This window comes from Notamacropus eugenii, chromosome 5 (assembly GCF_028372415.1).
Source record: "Notamacropus eugenii isolate mMacEug1 chromosome 5, mMacEug1.pri_v2, whole genome shotgun sequence".
Lineage (NCBI taxonomy): Eukaryota > Metazoa > Chordata > Mammalia > Diprotodontia > Macropodidae > Notamacropus > Notamacropus eugenii.
The window spans coordinates 404,784,641-404,798,713 of NC_092876.1; the positions used below are offsets into that span (position 1 = coordinate 404,784,641).

General features: G+C 45.3%; 1 protein-coding gene across 5 annotated transcripts in view; it reads left to right on the plus strand.

Annotated features, from left to right (window-relative positions):
* The first annotated feature begins 3,385 nt into the window (after positions 1 to 3,385).
* UBE3A (ubiquitin protein ligase E3A) overlaps positions 3,386 to 14,073 on the plus strand; it is a 113,646-nt gene continuing 102,958 nt past the window's right edge. For 2 of the 5 annotated variants that reach the window (XM_072614585.1, XM_072614589.1), the window contains exon 1: positions 3,388 to 3,489. The gene's annotated coding sequence lies outside the window, so the exon portion shown is untranslated. Of the gene's footprint in view, positions 3,490 to 7,491; positions 7,511 to 8,514; positions 8,640 to 14,073 lie in introns of those variants that run through there. The other 3 variants (XM_072614590.1, XM_072614588.1, XM_072614591.1) reach the window with 3 other exon arrangements.

Sequence of the window (14,073 nt, forward strand, 5' to 3'; positions counted from 1 at the left end):
CATCACCAGCTCCACATCCCACAGAGAACTCCATGAGATAACTTCCCTCTGAAGAAAGAACATTGAGACCTTGCATTTCCAGAGTTGTGAGTTGTCTGGACACGTGATCCCTGCACATTATGGCTCACTGTAATTATACTTTAGGTTCATGCCCATGTATTCTGTACATTTTTGTTGTAAAGTGTGACTGGTTTGCAGGAATTTGCTTTTTAACCACTATTCTTGCTATACCATTTGAGTAAATATTAGAAAGTCAGAATCAGAGCCAGAAAGTCTATTGGTAGATTGTTAAAAGCACACCAGTAGAAGCTCATGTTAAGGAGATAAATTCTCCTAGTATACCAAAGGTAGTAGCAGTCTCCTTTCTGGGATGCAATGTGCCAGTGCCTGGGATGCTTAAGGGAGTGAGTTCAGATTGGACTGCTATAGCAGCTATAGCTGGAGCTTTAAGTGGTATGCATGCCTGGAAAAGGAGGCTTTCTAGCCAGACATAGATAAGGACATATGTTAAGGAAAAAAGGTGAGTTTAAAAAGAGTGTATCTGGAAGGATGAAGGACAGAGAATCTATCACAGAAAAAAAGAAATAAGAACAGGATTGAAGGCTTAGTTGAAATTAGGTAACATTAATTTAGACCCAGTTGGCACACAGGTGAGTTGCCCCAGCAGCATTCAGAAGCCTGGGAACCCAAGTGGAGAAGGCAGATTGGCAGTGGGGCAGCAGGGAGTGAGCAGTCCAGGGTTAAGGCCTGGCAAGACTTACATGGCAGTGGAACAAGAGAGCAAGTGAGTTCTGTGTGGAGGACAGTGTAGAGCTAACCTGTCCACTATAAGGTCTAAACCAGGGGTGGGGAACCAGGTGTGACCTTCAGGCCACATGAGGCCTCCAGGTCCTCAAGTGCAGCCCTTTGACTGAATCCAGACTTCACAGAACAAATTCCCTTAATAAAAGGATTTGTTCCGTAAAACTTGGACTCAGTCAAAAGGCCTTAGCCAAGGCCATAGAAGGACACATATGGCCTTAAGGTCCCAAGTTCCCCACCCCCTGGTCTAAACTGTGAAGGGAGAAAAGATTTAAAGGATGACCAACCCTATGGGCAGCTAAAGAGAATGAAGCTGCAGGTTATGAGAACTGAGGAAGCTGCTCAACTGGGATACTAGATGCTTAAAGTGAAATTAATGTTTATATATTTTAGTTCCTAAGAATGAGCGGTGAATAATAACCTCCTTGTGGGTATAATCCTGGTAGCATTATCTGTAGGTCAAAGAGCATGAATAATTTTAACATATATATATATTTTTTAATTTCATCAAATACTTCCCAATTACATGTAAAAACGTTTTTAATATTCATCTAAAAAAATTTTGAGTTCCAAATTCTCTCCCTTCCTTCCCTCTCTCTCCCCTTCGAAAGGGATTATACATGTGGAATCATGCAAAAAATATTCACATGGCATGAGAAATTTATTAACTTTTATGCATTTTAAATTATTTTCCACAATAGTTTAACCAATTCACAGCTTCACAAAGAATTAGCATGTCTTTCTCCCCACTGCCCTTCAATGAATTTTCTTCTCTTTGCTAATTTGATAGGTGTCAAAGAATACATCAGATTTATTTTAATCTGCATTTCTCTATTAGTACTTTTGAACAATTTTTCAGATGGTAGCTTGTATTTAATACTCTTTTGAAAACTATATCCTTGGACCACCTGTCCATTGGGAAATGGTTTTTATGATTGAGACATGGGGATGACCTTGAATTTCCTGAGACTGTCAGCAGAGCATAATCTCTGGCAGAATCTACCACTTTAGAAAGACTTAATATGGTCCTGGTGACAGATTGTATCTAATGTTTGAGGTTCAGCTTAACTGAGTTCAGAGGCCATCACCACTCATAAAAAAAGAGAAAAATATGAAATGCCTTCTTTAAAGCCTTTGAGGTCAACTTCTGCAGTGACAGTGTTGGAATGGCTAAGAATCATCGTTTTTGAACTTTTTTCAAACGTTGCTCAGTGTCTGCCAGGGTTTCAAGTGGTCCTTCTAGGGCTAAAATTTTTATCTTCAGACTTCTAATAGTGTTTTCTCTGCCACACCTTGAAACTCTGCATGATAAAACATGTTAGAGAAAAAAATAGTAAATTCCACCTCCCAGCACTGTTCCCTCAATCAGCGTGACAAGCAAAATGAACATTATTTCATTATTTTTTCATCTTGTTAGACATTTATTTAATTTGTCAAAGTTATAAAAATATTCTATCTTCCTTCTTTGGTAAGGGATGAACATACTATGATTTTAGCTGTACTTCATTCTTTAAAATGCCTATAAGAACACCTTAAAGAAGTAAAAGTGAACAAGCTAAAGAAAAAACAACAACTTGTAAATCTCCCAAGTAATAGGTTGACCAGAAGACAGCTTAAGATCAGGCATGGTTAAATTTCTTCAAACTTTTTTCACATAAACTCCAAGTAGAAAGGGATTTGAGAGGGGATATAATAGAACAGGTTTTATGTGGTAGAACCTGTTACTGAGCAAGAATTCCTGCTACAATACACCCAACAACTGGTCATCTAACTTGTTCTTTAAGACCTCCAATGAGGGCCAACTATCTCATTTACAGATGGCCTCCAAATTCTTAATAAAGTAGTAGACAAGGACCTTAAGAGAGAAAACAGTGGGTTTAAGAAGAGAATATCTGGAATAGCCATTAAGAGATGAGGACAAAGAATCAATCGTAGAAGAATAGAAAGTTAGACAATAATAAATAAAACAAAAAGATAACACCATTCCACTTTGGAATGGCACAAATTGTTAGGAAGTTTTTTCTTATGTCTAAATTTGTCCTGAATTTGCTTGGTCTATTTCATTCTCCAAATGGCAAAGTATGAAGTGTTCTGGTATAATAGAAACAGTGGAAAAAATTCCTAACAATTAGAGCTCAAAGCTTTTGGAAGTGGTAGGTTCCTAATCAATGCAGGTTTTAAAGTTTTTTGTCCTTAGTTTTTGAAGGGGACCAATGATAAGAGGGAGAGGTTGACTTGCCTAGTGAACTGGATTTAAGTGAGGCAGAGTTGCACAATGTCATCAGCCTCACTCTTCCAGAGTCATCAAGATTCAGTGACAAGACAAAAATCAATTGCCCAGGATACAATGGATGATCTTGGTGTCTTTGATGTCTGATCAAGCTAAAAGCACCCCACCGCTATCTCTGCAGTTATTGGAACAAATTGTTCTCATCTGCCCATTCTGACAGAAGTCTTCTCATGCTTGGGGTAGACATTCCAGTAATTCACTGACGTATTAGAGCCCTGCAGGTTATCCTCAAACTGGTTTAGCCCATCTGCTGAGATGGTTTTTAAGTAGAAGCTGCATGACCACTTATCAGGTATATTATAATAACAGCAGTAAGCATCAGAAGGCTTACATCCTAGCAAGGAGAGAAGGACAAAGGGAAGATGTGGCTCTAGCTTTTATCAGCTGTGTGACTTTGGGTAAGTCAGTTATCATCTCTTAGCCTTTTCCACTGTGCTTTGCTACCTTCTACACAAATACATATAATTTGGCATGCTAACTCTATATTCTACATAAGATCATTTTTTAGAGAGGCAGCATTATGTTAGAAGGGAGAAGGCTGGCCTTGAGGACCCAGAGACCTCTGTTCAAGTCATAGGATCATAGATTTAGGTTTCCAACACATACTCTGTGACCGAGTACAAATCCCTTAATTATTCAACTCTCTGTAACTGTCAAGTTACAGACAAGTTGCTGATCTCCGGTGATGAAAAGGGTTTCCACATTGGGAGTTCCTTAGGCAGAAGGAACCATAGTTTCTAGAGCAATAACAGATATAATAATATTAATATAAATTTTAAATTTTGGACAAATTGGCCTACTTGCTGTTTCTCATACACAGGATTCTATTGTCCATCTCTGAGACTTTGCCCAGGCTGTGCCCCATGCCTGAAATGCCCAGTTTCTTATTGAGCTTGCTGTGTGACCATGGGTAGGTCATAGGCAGGTCAATTCTTCCTGTAAGGTCTATTCCCTTCCTTACCTGTAAAATAAAAGGGTTGTATCAAACAGCCTCTGAGTTCACTTCTGAATCTATGATCCAGTGAACCTTATCTCTTGGAATCTCTGGTTCCTTTCAAGGCTCAACTCAGTTGCTCCCTCCCTGCCACGCTGCTTAGCTGTTAGTGTTCTCTCCCACATGCAACATGACTTCCTATTTATCAGTGAATACACTGTGTGCTGTTTATTTGTTTTGTCTTTGCATTCTGAGCACCTAAGTCAATGTCTTGAATATCGTGTAATATTTTATGAATATAATTGTTCTAAAGCTTTGCCATGGGATGGAATTAACTCTGGGTAACTAAAGGTTTAAAAAGTAGCTGTGGAGGCTCCATGGCTAGAGTGCTGGGTCTCAAGTCAGGGAGGTCTGAGTTCAGATGTGACCCTGGGAAAGTCGCTTAACCTCTGTTGACCTTAACCCACTAGAGAAGGTAATAACAAACTACTCCACTATCTCTGTCGAGAAAATCCTACGGCATATTATGGCCCATGGGGTCATGAACAGTTGGACACAACTCAACTGACCAAAAACAAGTGAAGACTATGCTGGTAGAATGCATGCTCAGTCAAGCCCTATCAAACTATAAAGGTTGCGACCCAGCAAAATTTTCTTGTCAGGAAGCTGCTGAGGTAAGTAGGTACTGAAAAGAGGCAGCTCAGTGGATACAGCATTGAGGCTGGAGTCAGGAAGACCTGAGTTCAGATGCTGCCTCAGACACAGCTAGTGACCCTGGGCAAGTCCTTTAACCTCTGTTTGCCTTAATCCATTGGAAAAGGAATGGCAAACCACTCCAGTATCTCTGCCAAGAAAACCCCAAGGATAGTGCTGGTGTGATATGGTTCATGGGGTCGTAAAAGGGCTAGATAAGGCTGAATGACTGAACAGTACTGCAAAGCTTATAATCGGAAAGCCGATCACCAGGATACCTGTCTATATGCATACATCATAACAACCAACATATATTTGTGTGCATATATATATATATATATAATATGCACATGCATTATAATTACACACGTGTACATATATGTACATATAAATATCTAACACAGTAACTCAAGAAAAGGGTATCTGATTTCTTTCTGTTGGTAGTACTTACATATACATTATTTGTGAATTGAGAATCTTTTAAGTATGAAATAATGTACAAAGTAGTACACATAGGCTCATAGATTCAGAGCTAAAAGGAACCTTACATGTTACCAAATACAACCCCCTTATTTTATAGATGAGGAAACTGAGACCCAGAAAGGTGAAGAGATCTGCCCAGTCACACAGCTATTAAGTATCTGAGCTTGGATTTTAAACTGGGCTTTCCTGACTCCAGCTCCAACATTCTATGCACTATGGAGGCTCAGAATGCTTTGTGACTAAAACGTAGAATTAGAAATTATTTAGCTATTCACTGTAGACTAAAAATGAAAATACCCCTTGACCTAGTTCAGATAGATCAAAGAAGTAATTATTAAGTGTCTGCTACATTCCAGGAACTGTGCTGAGTTGGAGATTAAAAAAAAAAGTAACCCTTACACACAAAAAGATGAAATTCTAAGTCAGTAGATAACAGGCACATATAGAAATATATACAGAATATATACAAACTGGACACAGGGTAGTTTGAGGAGAGAAGGCATTAGCAGTTGGAGGAAGGCTTCATGTAAAAGATGGTTGAGTAGAATATAAAAGAAAAACCAGAGATTCTAAGTTGCAGAGGCAGAGAGGGCACATTCCAGGAAGAGTGTAAAAGCATGGAGCCAGAAGAAAAAATAGGTAAGTATGGCTGGATAGCAGAATATGGGACAGAATAAGGTCCAAGACTCTAAGGATAAGAAGGTTGTGAAAATCCAGGTAAAGGAGTTCAGAGTCATTGAGGCTTATTGAGTTCTTGAGGGTGGCATGGTCAGACCCATAGCAAAATGGCTTTATTGGCTGCATGGAGACTTGAATCAGGGAGACCAACTAGGAAGCTATTGCAATAGTCCAGGTGAAGATTGCTTGAGTTAGGGTGGTGACAGTAAGTGTGGAGAGAATAGTAAATACAACAAAGTTGTTGTAGAACCAGAAATGGAAAGATTTGACAACTGACTGGATTGGTGAGAGTGAGGAATCTAGGATGACAAAGGAGTTGTGGATCTGCGTGAGGGTTTAGTTCTTCCTGCCTTGAAGCCCAATGCTCTGCCCCACTCAGCTGCCTCCAGAGGGTTGGGTTTTAGGGAAAAGATACTGGAGCTTATGTTCACTGAGTAAGGAAGGTCTTGGCCAGACTTCCAGTAGCGTTCTGATCAAGATCTCTTTTAAACCACTACTTGGGTCACCTTGGGCAAAATCAGTTCCTCATCTTTAGAAGGGGATTAAACTCTGTAGCCTCCAAGGCTTCCAGTTGTCATTCTATGTTCCTAGTTCCTTAACTTGGAGGTTCACTTACTTCGGTACTCCATGGGGTTACGTAGAGTCAGATGCAACTGACCAAGAAATGTGCTACCTGCTGGAGATAAAAAGAAAGGCAAAAGACAAAGACCTCACAACCTAATGGTGGGAGACCCTCTGCAAACAACTGTGTACAAACAAGATACATACAGAGGAAATTGGAAGTTATCTCAGGGGAAAGGTATTAGCTTTAAAGGGAACTAGGAAAGGTTTTATGCAGAAGACAGGATTATAAGTGAGACTTCAGGATTTGTGTATGTCAGAAGGCATGGAAAGAGGGCAAACTAGGAACTAGGAAAGAGGACAGACCTATCCTAGACTCACTTTGGAGCTTGGAAGAAAAGACTTAAGAACCTTGATGGCAGAGGCTGTTAGCCATTTCTGTGGGTCGCCTATGGACCCCTTCCCGGAACCAACGTTGTGCCTGCTATCACTCTCTCTCTATATACGTATATATATGTATGTATGTATGTATGTATGTATGTATGTATGTATGTGTGTGTGTGTGCGTATATATATATATACGCACACACACTCGTATGTATATGAATAGGCAGGCATACAAGTAGACATATAGATACATTGTATACACGTATCTGTATACACACACATTTAAACATCCGCACCTATGTACGTGTGCACTCTCCTGTATGCATCTTACTGGCACCCTGCTGTTTGCAGACTGGGAGACCCCTGAGGGCCGGCGCTGGGCTGAAAACCGGGGAAAACCCGTCTACACCGGGAGACCCCAGGCAAACCGCGGTGTATGAACCAGCTCGCTGCGTGCGTCCTTGGTTTTCGAAGACCTGGCACGACGTCGGAGAAACGAACTAGCTGTTCGAGGCTACAGGGGGCATTAAGGGGAAGGCTTCCAGCGGAAGGGGGGGTTGTGGCTGGGCTAGGAATGCGCCGCCCGTATTCCTAATGCCAACTTTCAGTTAGAGGTCGCCGAAAATCAGGATGCCATTTCTTTCCCCCATTCAAGTTCAAGGACCCCCTGGAATCTATTCCAGGTTAGTGATCCCTGCGTGAGGGGGAGGAGGGGATCGACTCCCTCCCGGTTCTAGGAGGGCCTCCCAGCGCGAACAGAGCCCGGGGCTGCCCAGGCCCCACGGCGCCGGCCTGGGGCTCTCGTTTCACCGGGGCCCCGTCTCTGCCCGACTCCAAGATGGCCGCGGGGCGCGGAGGGGCGCCGGGCGGCCTGAAGTGGGCCCCCTTTCCCAGCCGCCTCTGCAGCCGGCGGTGACGACGGCAAGCCAAAGGGCAACGGGCCGTGCGAGGGAGAGAAAAGGGGAGGAACCCGGAGACTCTATGGTCCGTCCCCGCCCCCCGCCCCCGGTCCCTGGCTGCCGCCGCTGCCCCGCCTCCTGCCTTTCCTCCGGGCTTCCCCCACGCTGTCCCCACCCCTCAGCTTTCCCAGGCCTGAGCCCCTGCGCCCAGCCAGGCCCGGGTGGCGCTCGCGTTGCCTGTCGGGATACTCCGCCCGCCCCGCCAGTCCTCCCAGATTGCGCCGCGGCCGTGATATCCGTGTTTCTCCCAAGATGGTGGCGCTGGGTTCGGGGTGACTATAGGAGACGACAGGGCCCCTTGCCCGCCCCGACCTCCCCTCTCCCCCGACACGCACTGCTCTCCTCTCCTCTCCACCCGCCCGTCCCCTCCGCCGCCGCCGCCTCTTCCGCTGCTGCCGCCTCCTCCACCTCCACCTCCCCCCGAGGCCGGCTCCGCCGTGCGCCCCGCGCCCCGGCCCAGAGCCCCCTCGGGTGGCGGCGGCGCTTCCTCCTGCTCCGGGCCCCGCGCGGAGCTGCCCGTCCGTCCGCTGCCCAGCACCGGCCGAGCGGGCCCCTGAGCCCCCCCGGGGTGGGGGGAGCGGCGGCGGCGGCTGCGGCCGGAGAAGAGCGAGGGGTCCCCGGCGGCCCTGCGGGCTCCTGTCCTTCCCCCGGGCCCCGGAGAAGGAAGCGCGGGTCCCGCATGAGCCCCGGCGGTGGCGGCAGCGAAGGGGCAAGAGGAGGCGGCGGCCGGAGGAGGCGGAGGAGGAGGAGCCGGGCGGCGGCGGCGCCTGCTGCTGCTACCACCATCACCACCACCACCACCGCCGCTGCTGCTGCTGCGAGGGCCGCGGCCCAGCCGGGGGCTCCACCACAGGTCGGTGTCGGCGGGACCGGGGCCTCCCCTGGGCTCCCCGGGCGGGCAGGTGGGCGGGCTGCTGGGCCCAGGGCCGCGTCCCCGCCGGCGGGCCCGGCCTCTAACTGTCACTTTGGGAGGCGTCCCCCCGTCGTCGCCCGGAGCCGGGGGGCTCAGATCCCCGGGCCCCGGGAGGAGCGAGTCCTCTGCTCCTCCGCCTTCCAAACTGTCAGCGCCTTGCTCCCCCGCCTTCCTCCCTTCCTTCCTCCCTCCCTTCTTCCTCCTCCGCCGCGTTTTTTAGCGAATAATGTCTAGTAGAGTTCTGGTTTGTTTCGTGGTGGGAGGGGAGGAGAAAGAGCTGTGGGATTTGATGGGATCGGGCTCAAAACCTTGCTTTTTGGGTAGTGTGTAGAGGCTCCCGCCGGCGGGGACCCCCCCCCCCCCAGCCCAAGTTGCACGGGAGTTCGTGGCATTAGCTAGTGGGAGAAGTGTGTGAAATGGAGACCGCGAAAGACTTCTGACCTCCTCGCGCCCACTGAGGGAAAACGCACGCACACGCACGCACATACACTCATACACACATGCACATACACGCACAGGTACACACGCACATGCACACAGTCCTGCTCGCTTCCCTTCTCCCAGCCGAGCGAACGAGCCACGGCAGGATACAGACACGCACGCACACGCGCACACGCACACGCACATGCACACGCACACCTGGCGGCAGCGCCGCTCCTTCCCCTTCCCCCCCGGAGCCGATGGAAGGGGAAGCAAACACCCCAGCACGCACAGCCGCGGCCCCGGCCTGCGCCTCCTTCGTGGCGTGGAAAGCGGACGAGCAGCGTCCTCTGCGGGTTGGTTGTGTCGAAGAGACAGGTGGTCCGCCCTTTTTCTGAGCCTGGAAGCCTAGAAGGGCTCCTGGTGTCGTTTTGTGTTCTTTTTGCGACCCCCGGGGGAGGTGCGGAACCCTGTCCGGGTCGCGCCTAGGAGGCGGCCGGCCCGCAGAACCTGCTGGTGGGGGTGGGAAGGGCCCCTTGGCAGCAGAGGTGAAGGCTGATAGCTTTGGGGGCGCAGGTGTTCTCTGGAGCCGCTGACAGGCAGAAAGAGGGTAGGTCCTAGGCATTGCCAAACCTTAATCTTCAAACAAAAAGGGCTTTGAGGGCAGCGCTTTAAACTGGAGAACTTGTGAGATAGGAACTTTTGTAAACAAATTCACGTAGCATCGTGTCGTCCTCGCTAGAGAACACCCTGTTAAAGGGAAGCTCTGGAGTGTTCATCGTGGGGTTTGACGGGCGAGAAGGGAGTACGTGGGCAGCGCTTGTGAAGTCTTCTGAAGGACAGAAAGAATCCCAGGCGGAGGTAACAGTGGCTGTGAAAACAGCGCAGGCCAGCTCCGCCAAGCCTTGGTCCAGCGCCTGGGGCGATTGCCTTGTGTGAGAGTTTGGGGCCTTCCCTCCGGAGCTTAAACTGTGTTAGGGAACCAAACGTAAGCTTGAGACAGCTGAACCCAATGCGAGGCGCTTGAAGGGAGTAGCAAGGCCCAGTTAGATGTCGGCGTTTAAACTCTGATTTTTCCCCAGCGCACAACCCAGACTTCCATGAGAGCTGCTTCCTATCCGATGTGGTGGTGGAGTTTCTCCAGAGCTTGTAGATCAGGTAGACAGTTCATCACCAGCTAGAAGCCTTTACAGTCTGGCCCGGCAGACTTGATGCTGCTAGGAGGAGGCATCGGAATAGGACTGCACTGGAAATTCGGCTGTTACAGAAGGACATTTTAACGGTGATTTTAAAGGATTACAACCTGAAGAGTAGTCACATTGTCCTGTTGTGCAAGTCTTAGGGGATCCTGGTGTATACAGGATATCCTGTCTTCGTACAGTTTTATGTTAATTAAAGCTTGAAAACTATTAAAGCTTTTAGAAAGCTATTAAAGCTTGAAACTCATAAAGACATTTGGGATACCCTGTATCTGGCAGTGCGGTACTGTTGAATCCTTGGTGGATAAGAGCAAGTTTTTGATTGGCCTCTGCTGATCTCCTGGGGTCAATAGCAGGCAAGTAGTTCTGCTGTACCATTTCAGTTCAGACTCATTTGATGCTACTTGTTGGGTCTGTCGGAGATTGAATAAGCTCTCAGCAAGCTTTATTCTCATAGAACTGAAATCATCATCCTCTACCTTTCATATACAATACAGTGATGATCAAGTTCCAAATTCTGATTGGTTACAGCACAGTAATTCCTTTTTATCATTTCTGTTGTAGAACAAATGTTCACACTTGAATTTTGTTCATGGTTATAAAATATACTGATTAGTTAGTATAATTCCTGTGGTAACCCTTGAAATAACATCCACACAGAATACTGTACATCTTTCACCAGTTACTTACTTGAAAATTTTGTGTTTGCCCAGTGATCTTTTGCTGTACAAACTTCCTTTCAAGTATCTGGTACAGACTCATCTTTATCTCACTTGAACATTTTCATCTTCATCAAGAGCTTCTCTCATTCCTGACGAACTCTGCTCAAGCTCCCTTCCTCACAGTTCCCCTCACCCCTTTCATCTCAGTGAGTACCACACACTTCATAAACTTTAAGGTGCTGCATTGGGGAGTTACTGTTCTTGGCATCACTTGTCCTCATTACTATATTTTAATATGTTCCTTTGAAGTAATATGGCAGGAAAGTCAAATGAATTGTAAGATAAGTATAAGAATATTAAATGAATGTATAGTCCTTCCACCAAAGTCCTACTTTAATTACTAATTATTATGTGAAGTGACTTCAGGTTCTCTATTGCAAGATCTCTCAGGCCTTAGTAAGCTGAAACAGCTTTGTATATGAGTCTTGTGAAAAACTGGCCCTCTGGTTGGACAGGTACCAGTTTAGTTCAGTGTAGAGAGGCTCATTAACATTGGCCAATAGGTGATGAATTTTTCAACCTTACCATCTCATGAAACATGTAAAGGTTGAGATCTCTGTCTATGGAGGGAGTACCCTAATTGATAAATTTGCGAATCTTTAAAAGTCTCAGAGAAGGAAATATGTAACTACTTCAAGAGAACTGTGATTTCATTGGTATTGGTTACTACTTTTACTGATATCTTGTGAAACTTCACCGTGACTTACATAGTTGCATGAGTTGCTTCGGCCAAATTTATCCCTTGGTAGGGCTGGTAGCAAAACTTTTATTGATAACTTTCTCTAGGCTTAGCCAGGAAGAATGGTCCTTAAAGTCCTTAATTAGGGCCATATTCAATGCTTTTCCATTGTGGTAGGCTCTGCCAAAACTTAATGCCCTGCCCTTAAGCACCACTCCCTCTTTACCCAAGCCTTAAGGGACCCAAGGTCACCTTTGCTTCTTGGGAATAGTACTTTAGTAGAGCATCATGCAGTTATTCTTTTAAAAATCTTGTGACACTTTTTTAGTCATGGCATTGTGGCAGTTCTGTTATCTTGACTTTGAGGTCATGCCAGTTTTTTCCCTTGAAGATTTGGGGAATTTTTCTGCTTTTGCTCATTGTGGGCAATGGAAGTTTCCAAAACTGCTGGTCATGTCTAAAATTTTAGTGTGAAACAATAGTATTTCCAGATGTTTAAAAAAAGTTGTTGGATGTGTTCTCTTGCAGCTTTCCAAACTTGTATTCAAAACCATTAACATTAGCTATTTACACAAGCAGTTTCTTGTGCAAATGAGCAGTTCTTGGTTTTCCAAGTACAAAAACTATGTAGAAGTGACCTTTTGAGTTAAAGTACTTGGGTGAAATCATAAAGCCATAATATATTCTCATAGGTGTAGATTTGTGGCGTTTTTCAAAGTGCTTTTTATTTTTCAGCATGCCTTAACAGAGGTTAAGAGGCAACTAGGTGGCATTGATTGCTGGAAGGGAGGGAATAAGCATTTATGTAGTGCCTAGTATGTGCCAGGCATTATGCTAAGGGCTTTTTTTTAAGAGGCAGTTAGGGTTAAGTGACTTGCCCAGGGTCACACAGCTAGTAAGCTTCTGTGAGGCTGATTTGAACTCTGATCCTTCTGCCTGTGCCCTGTTCACTTCACCATCTAGCTGCTCCACTAAGGGCTTTCACAAATATCTCTCTTGATCCTCACAACAACTCTGGTAAGTGTTTTTATTCTCATTTTACGGTTGAGGAAACTAAGGCAAATAGAGATTAAGTGACTTACCCAATATCACACAGCTAGTGTGTTCCCAAAGGCTGGACTGGAACTTAGATCATCCTGACTCCAGACCCAGTGCTCTCTCCATTTCACCACCAGCTACAGATTCAACTTCAGATGCTTATTAGCTACGTATCTCTTAACCTTAGGGTTCCTTATCCATAAAATGGAATACCACTTACCTCCCAGTGTTGTTGGAAGGAACGTTAAAGCAAATATTTTATCCTCTCCACCTTATATGCCCATAGATACAGTGGAGAAGTGTTTGAGATTTCTTGAAAGTCATGCCAGATCTCCTTACCTTCTACTCAGGAAATCTATGCTTGACAATACTGTAAGTGAAACTTTTTCTTCCTTCTACTTTGTTTTGTCCTCTTTTGGGGGAAAAGGTGGGTCGATGTGGGGGAACTCCATGTGTGAGAATCTCCTTAAATTCAGTTCACCACCTATACATTTCTGTGGGAAAAGCCAACGTTGAATTGATGTGCTTACAGAGTTGCCTGGGACACTGAGAAGAGAAGCAATTTTATTTAAGGTCACATGATTAATGTGTGTTCATTTTAAGCAGAATTCAAACCTAGGTTTTCTTGATTCCAAGCTAACTAGCCCTTTGTACGTGTTGCCTCTCTTGTCTTCATAGGCTCATAGAATCCTCCTTTTTCCCCCATACTTTAGAAAATTGCACATGTAATTTTCAGTCAGTAAATTTACCGATTGCCTAATATTATCTGCAGGACATAGTGATAGACACTAAAGGCAGTACAAAGTGTAATAAGACCGATCTCTGCCTATTGGAATCTGGAAGACTAGTTGAAAAAGCAATAGCCTATCATCCTTACTACTTTATAAGCCTAAAATGTTATACAGTATATAAAATACTTCCAGTGAACTAGGTAGGAGGTCTAGAAATAAAAGTTTTTATGTGATAGAAATGTTAATATTAGTGATAAGTCTGAAAATCCTATGAAACAGTTCTAGCCAATTCCAGCCAGTCCTCTCTACTTAATGAGGTCACAGATTTGCAGCAGTACTTTTCAGACTTTCCAGTCTGATGGAATAATTGAAGTAGCTTGGTGATGTGAATATGATACTGGACTTGAGGTCAGGAAAACCTGGATTCAGATTCTGACTAGTTGTGTGATATTGGTCAAGTCATTAAACACTTGTGTGCCTCAGTTTCTTCATCTGTAACATGAAGGTGTTGGGAGGTGTTTTCCATCTCTAGATGTTTAACCATAGAAATTTATGAATTGCTTACTTGGCCAGGCTCACCAAGAA